Genomic DNA, 6,954 nt, shown 5'->3' on the forward strand with positions numbered 1-6,954 from the left:
AAATCACCCCCCAGGGGGGATGGCCATGCCGCAATCCCTTCTCCATTCTCCTCTCGGGATCTTGGGCACACATGCACACGCGCCCGGCGTGAGTTCTAAGCCACTGGGTCCAGGACATGAACTGCGGTCGACTACGTGGGAGTCCAGTGACATAGCCATTACGCTAACTGCTGGTTCCCGAAATAAATAATTCTTTAAAAAAATAAATAGATAAATAAAATTAAATAATTCTTTAAGTAAAGATATATATATATATATATCTATAATTTCTCTGCACTGATTGTAAAGTAGTTGACTTATGTCAGCACTCAATAAGTACCAGTCAGTTCTCAGATCTTGCTGATGGCTTGGGATTAGGTTGTTTCTTTTTCTTTTTTTTCTCTTCCTTTTTCTTTCTCTCTTCTTTTTTAATGAGTGAGACACAGAGGGGACTTTGACAGGGTGCCATGTTACAATCCCCAGCCCCAGTCTCCCAGCTGGTGAGGACACAGACATCCCCACTGCCCCTGGCCTGTTTAGACTGGTCCAGGATCCGAATCCAAGCCTCCAGCGTGGCTCTAACCTTGCAGAGCCGTGCCCTACTGCCTGCACCACTCGTTTAATGAGTAAACGGCACCACGATGCTATTGCAGGTGTACAGCACTTATGTTCTCTTCTTTAACATTACATCGGGGTATGTTTTTGGATCTTTATTCATGCTACAATTAGCACTGAAAGTGTTTGGATCCATGCACTCTAGCAGAAGCCATGGGCTGCTTTTGGACTTGCCCTGCTTCCATCCAGAGCGCACTCCCTGGGAGGTTAAGAACTGGAACCATCGCCTTCTCTAGGAAACTGTGCTTCCTCCCGGCCCCCACCCACCGGGCCCCTGACCAGTGGGAGCTCATCGTCTTATTGTTTTCTACTGGCTGTTTACCTCTCAGCCTCTTCTCCTGCCTCTGCACCTTTCACTGGACTCACGGCTCCCTAGCCCCTGGGACGGCACCTGCACGTTGTAGCGGCTTAATAAATGTGACTGTAAGGACGGTGTCCAGGGGGTGTCACGAGCACTGCCACTGGGTCTGTGGACTTCTCGAGGCGGGCTTTGGACGTCAGGGGTCCTTTAGCACCCGTGGCTAGTGTCGCCCTCGGCTTCCACGGCGTCTCGTTATTTAGAATATTTTCTCTCGGTGTGGGCTGTGCTGGTGGACAACGGTTAATGGTGGACGGTTTTATGGCCCCTGGATCCTGCAGTAAATAACGTTGATTCCCAGAGTGAGGAAATCACTTTTTTTGGTTCTTTTTCTACTGTTATTTCTCTAGGCCAGGGTTTCTCAACGTTGGCACCAAAGACATTTGAGGGCCTGTCTTGTGCTTGTGGGATGGTTAGCAGCATCCTCGCCTCTTCCTACTAGAGCCCTGGGGCACCCCGCCCCAGTTTTGACAATAAAAATGTATCCAGACATTGTCAAAGGATCCCTAGAGACTTAAGAATGACTGCTGTAGAAGACAGCCAATGATAATGTACTTTAAACGCCTTTTTTTTTCCCCTCAACTTCTGCCAGACAGTGCAAGTGCTTGCTAGAGAGACAAAGAGGGAGAGAGATCGCTGCCCAGGGGGTCATGCTGCAGTCCCTTCTCAATCTCTTCATCTTGTTGGGATTTGGGGCACACATGCGCATGTACCTGGCATGTTTCTCAGGCCACCAGGTTCGAGACTCGAATTGCACGGTCAGACATGTGTGATTCAGCTGCCTTAACCACCCTGCAGGTGTGTTCCAGCTCCCTTACCCCCCCTGCCACAGGCTGGCCCAGTTTAAACACCCCTATAACATGTGTCAATTTCATTTTTCCAAAAAGAGAGAGCAGGGCTCTGGCTTAGAGAACTTAGCAGGTAAAGCTATTTCACTAGAATTTAATCGCATTGTTTTGTTTTCCTTGAAGTTGCTTTCTTTGTTTTTAAAAAATGCTGTCACTGGAGACAGAAAGTGAGAAAGCACCCCTCAGGGGGATGACCACACTGCAGTCTCTTCTCTGATGTCTTCATGGCATTTTGGGCACGCATACACACGTACTTGGCTTGTTTCTTTTTCTTTTTTTCTTGGAGAGGTTTTTGCTATAGGGCGAGTGCACTCGACAGACAGACAGAGATAGAGACAGAAAGCGAGATATCACCCCCTAGGGAGGATGGCCATGGCGCAATTCCTTCTCCTCCATTCTCCTCTCGGGATCTTGGGCATGCACACATGTCCAGTGTGAGTTTAAGCCACAGGGTCTAGGACTCGAACCATAGTCGACTACATAGGAGTTCAGCGACATAGCCATTATGCTAACTGCTGGTCCCCTTGGCTTGTTTCTTAAGCTGCCAGGTCTGGAGCTTGAACTATGCCATCAGCCATGTGGGATCGAGCTGGCTTAACCACCATGCCATCTGGCTGGCCTTGGAAATTGCTTCTCATAACAAGTGAAAGCTTTACAAAGTGTTAGGAAAGTGTTACGAAGTTTTATTTATAAATAAATTTGTTTCAGTAAAAAAGGTCAGTGTCGGGACCAACAGTTAGCATAATGGCTATGTTGCTGGACTCCCATGTAGTCAATCGCGGTTCACGTCCCGGACCTGGTGGCTTAAACTCACACCGGGTGCATGTGCGTGCATGCGCAAGATCCCGAGAGGAGAATGGAAGAGAAGGGATTGCGATGTGGCCATCCCCCCTCGGGGGTGATTTCTCACTTTCTTTCTCTCTGTCTGTCTCTTTCTTTCTGGCGAGTGCATGCGCCCTATAGCAAAAACCTCTTCAAAAAAAAAAAAAAAAGTCAGTGAATATAGAGAAATGCACCTCAGTGTAGCTAGACATGGCCCAGATAACGTGGTAGACAGCTGGCTCTAAGCTCTGCAGCACTAGGCAGGGCATCTTCCTGTTCCAGGGATCCTATCACCTGTTTCTGTCTGGCAAGCGCACACGCCCGATGGCAAAAAAAAAAACAAAAACAAAACTCCATCTTGGGAGATGCCCTGGGGAGATGGTGTGGGCACCAGGCTTCCCACACCTTATCAGATGGGCCCACATTAATTGTGAACATGTGGCCCCGCCCGAAGCATACAGTTTGCTTCAAGCATTTGATCCTGGATCTAGGTAGGACTGTACTTGATCAAAATCATTCAGGTGGCTTTGCATCACAGGGTAAAGATCGCATAAGTCTGAAACCCAGCCAGTCCTGGTTTGAGGAGCAGGCATTTGAGAATAACCCGCAGAGGCCTGGAGCCTAGTTGATGTTGGAGAGGCACGATGTAGGAAAACACAGTCTCATTCAGGTCAGATATCTTGGCAAAGCTGTTGACCTGCTGTTGTCTCTGCTAGCCTTGTGGGAAAAATCTTCATCACTGGGCTGGCAGGTGGCGTGGTGGTTGGGGGGCTAGACTCCCACATGGCCAACCATGGTTTGAGTACCAGACCTGGTGGCTTGCTTCCTCACCTTCCCTCTCTCTCTGTCTTTCTGGTGAGCACACATGCCCTGTAGTAAATTTTTTTTTTTTTTTTTGCCATCAATAAGAAATTTACTTGTTGGGAACAGCAGTTAGCGTAATGCCTATGTTGCTGAACTCCCATGTAGTCTACCGCGGATCAAGTCCCAGACCCGGTGGCTTAAACTTGCACCGGGCGCATGTGCGTACGTGCCCAAGATCCCGAGAGGAGAATGGAAGAGAAGGGATTACAGCATGGCTATCCCCCCTGCGGGGGTGATTTCTTGCTTTCTGTCTGTCTTTCTGGTGAGCGCACGCGCCCTATTATGGGAGTCCAGTGCCCTTAACCACCACACCACCTACTAGCCCCCAAATTTACTTGTTTTTTAGAAATCCAAATGCTGGCATTGTCCAGAAAAATTTAACAGGTTTATTTATAGTCGTTATGAAGTTAAACTGCTGAAACTTGTTCACCAAAACATTTTGATGTGCATTAATACTTTACAGCCCCGCATTTATATTAAAAATCCACACACAAATGAAAATGGAAAACCTGCCAATACCCGATTCTGTCCCCTATTTTCCGCTCGCAATCATGTACTTAGGTACCTTTTGACCCCATAGGAAAAAAAAAATCTAAAGTTCAGAACTACCAATAACAGGAAGAAGAGAAAAAAATTTTGTTTTTGAGAATGAGATGTTTTCCATCATAGTGGATTCTTAAGCACGTTCTCCACATATGTGGCGTGCTAGCTGGATGTCTTTTGGCATAATTGTTACACGTTTGGCATGGCTAGCACACAGGCTGGTATCTTCAAAAAGGCCAGCCAAGTAGGCCTCCCGTGCCTCCTGCAAAGTACCAATAGCTGCTCTGGAAGCGCAGATCTGTTTTGAAATCCTGAGCCATTTCTCGCACCAGATGCTGGAAAGGAAGTTTGCGAATCTCAAGTTCTGGTAACGTCTAATTTCACGGAGTACCACAGTACCTGGCCTGTAACGATGAGGTTTCTTCACCCCTCCAGTAGAGGGCGCACTATTGGGAGAGGCTTTTGTAGCCAGTTGCTTCCTGGGTGCTTTAACCACAGGTGGATTTGCAGGCTGTCTGCTTCATACGGTAAAGAGACCTCCTCACTTACCCCTCCTCTTCGGCTGGAGCTCCGTGAGCTAGAGGTGCCGCTGGCATTGGACAGCGATGGTGGTGCGGCGGCAGCGGCTGCAAACACCGCCCTGTAGTAAATTTTTAAAAACAAATAAAATTAAGTAAATAATTCTTTTTTTAAAAGACTTATTCGCAAAGCAAGAAGTGTTAGATGTGCTTAGCAGCCCTCAGTGAATAATGGGTCGAGGTATTCAGCATTAGTGGCTGCCAGCAGCAGCCAAGGGTGAAACCAGGCAGGCGTGCTTCGTGCTGAGAGGACACATCACCTGTACTCGGAACAAAGGCTTCGGGTGATCTCCTCTAACCACGAACACGCAGAGAAAGGAGAGAAGAATATGTTGAATTGCACCATGTGTCTGCCATCGGCAAGCCTAGACTGAAACACTTGTTAAAAGAAAATCTTTAGTGCCAACAGGTGGTATGGAGGCGAAGGCGCTGGATCCCACATGGTCGACTGTGGTTTGAATCCTGGACCCAGCAGCTTGAAAAGTCACTCTGGGCATGTATATGTGTGCCCAAAAGCCCAAGAGGTGAATGAAGGAGAAGGGATTGTGGTATGGCCATCTTCCTTGGGGGGTGAGATCTCACCCTCTTTGTCTCTTTCTCTGGTGAGCGCATGCGCCCTATAACAAAAACAAAAATAAAGAAACAAACAAAAAAGAAAGAAAGAAAAACTTCAGATAAAATAAATTTAATAAAATTTATTTGAGCAGGGGTCAGCAGACGGTGTGGTAGTTGAGGCCCTGAACTCTCACATAGCTGACTGCTGTTCGAATCCCAGGTCTGGCCACTTACTTTCTCATTTCCCACCCCCATCTCCCTCTGGTGAGTGTCCATGCCCTCTATCAAGTTAGATGATAATAAATAAAATTAAATACATAATTATTTTTATAAAAAGTTTATTTGAGCAAAGAATGACTCGTGATTTGGGTGCACTCAGGGCCAGTGGAGGTTTGGAGAGCTGCGTGCAGCAGCGTGGGCGGCAAGCTTTGACTGAACGCAGAAGGAAGACTGCATGTGTTTGTTCCCGCGTGGGATCCAGCCCCTCTTCACAGCGCACTACTGCTGTGTCACATAGCCTGCCGGACAACTTGGTAGTAATGAGCGCTCCTAGGCCTATGCTATAGTGTCTAAGTATCATTTTTCTTTTCTTTTTAAGGTTCTTGCCACAGGGTGTGTGTGCTCACCAGAGAGAGACAGAGAGAGAGAAAGAGAGAAAGTGAGACATCACCCCCTGGGGTAAGGGGGAATGGCCATGGTGCAAGCCCTTCTCCATTCTCCTCTTGGGATTTTAGGCATGCACATACACGTCTTTGGCATGATTTTCAAGCTGCTGGGTCTGAGGTTTGAACTGTGGTTAACCATGTGGGAATCCAGCGTCTTAACCACTATGCCACCTGCTGGCCTCCTAAGTACCACTGAAAATATTCCTTGGAAAAATCGGTGATTTCAGATCTGAGGCAGAAGATGTTCAGGATGAGGCTGGGTGTTCTGTAATGCCCAAAAGCGAGGAGGCTATTGACTACTGAGGTTGTGTCAGTGGGACAGGAACCCACCAGAAGTTCCCGCTAGCCTAAGGGTGAGATGACTTCAACATCGAAGGGAATAATAAGGAGCCGTTTTGGAAAACAGCTTGGCAGTTTTTTTTAATATTTAAATCTCCTGCTGTCATATGACCTGAAAACTCATTCTTAGGTATTTGCCCAAGAGAAATAAAATATGTTCAGAGAAAGACCTGTATGCAAATTTGCATAATTGCAAAAGGCTGGAAGCAACGGAAACTTACACCAACTAATGAATGGACAAATAAATTGTGGTGCAGTGGGTACCACTCGGCAATAAAGGAGTGGACTACTGACATACTCGCAAACACGAGTGACTCCCTAAAGCGTTTTCAAAGTAACATCCTTGAGTGCGGAAGGGAATTGACTGCAAAGAAGCACAGAGAATGTCTGGAGGTCGCAGGTTTCCGTATCTTGGACGAGGTGCTGCTGTGTCATTTGTTGAGATTTATTAACTATACCCTTGGTTGGAATAGACCGTACATCAATTGTACTTCAGTAAGCCAGGCTTTAAAATAACTCCAATTAATTGAAATATTCAAATTTAAAAACGGGAGATTTCAAAATGATACTAAGGGGGCTGGATGGTGGCACGGCAGTAAAATGCAATGCTCTGTGAGGCTGCCCCACTGGGGAGGGGTCCAGGTGTGCACTCAGATCTCCCTGGGTACCCCAGGCGTGTGTGTGTTCATGATTCAGGGAAGGCTGAGGCTGGGAGTGGATCACAGCATCAAGAGCCTATGGGGGGGGGGGGCCAGGCGGCAGGTATAAGGGCTATGTGCCGGGGCCCC

At 47.4% G+C, this 6,954-nt stretch overlaps 1 protein-coding gene and 1 long non-coding RNA gene across 6 annotated transcripts in view; one reads left to right on the top strand and one right to left on the bottom strand.

Moving 5' to 3' along the window:
• The window catches only part of IL34 (interleukin 34), a 66,082-nt gene that overhangs the window by 33,291 nt on the left and 25,837 nt on the right, over positions 1–6,954 (top strand). The window lies entirely within an intron of this gene.
• The window catches only part of LOC102479314 (uncharacterized), a 15,912-nt gene continuing 12,816 nt past the window's right edge, over positions 3,859–6,954 (bottom strand). For both annotated transcript variants that reach the window (XR_001370666.1, XR_003550080.1), the window contains one exon: positions 3,859–4,669. This is a non-coding gene — a long non-coding RNA (uncharacterized LOC102479314). The remainder of the gene's footprint in view (positions 4,670–6,954) is intronic.

The sequence above is a fragment of the Tupaia chinensis genome, unplaced genomic scaffold (genome assembly GCF_000334495.1).
Source record: "Tupaia chinensis unplaced genomic scaffold, TupChi_1.0 Scaffold000355_1, whole genome shotgun sequence".
NCBI classification, from domain to species: domain Eukaryota; kingdom Metazoa; phylum Chordata; class Mammalia; order Scandentia; family Tupaiidae; genus Tupaia; species Tupaia belangeri.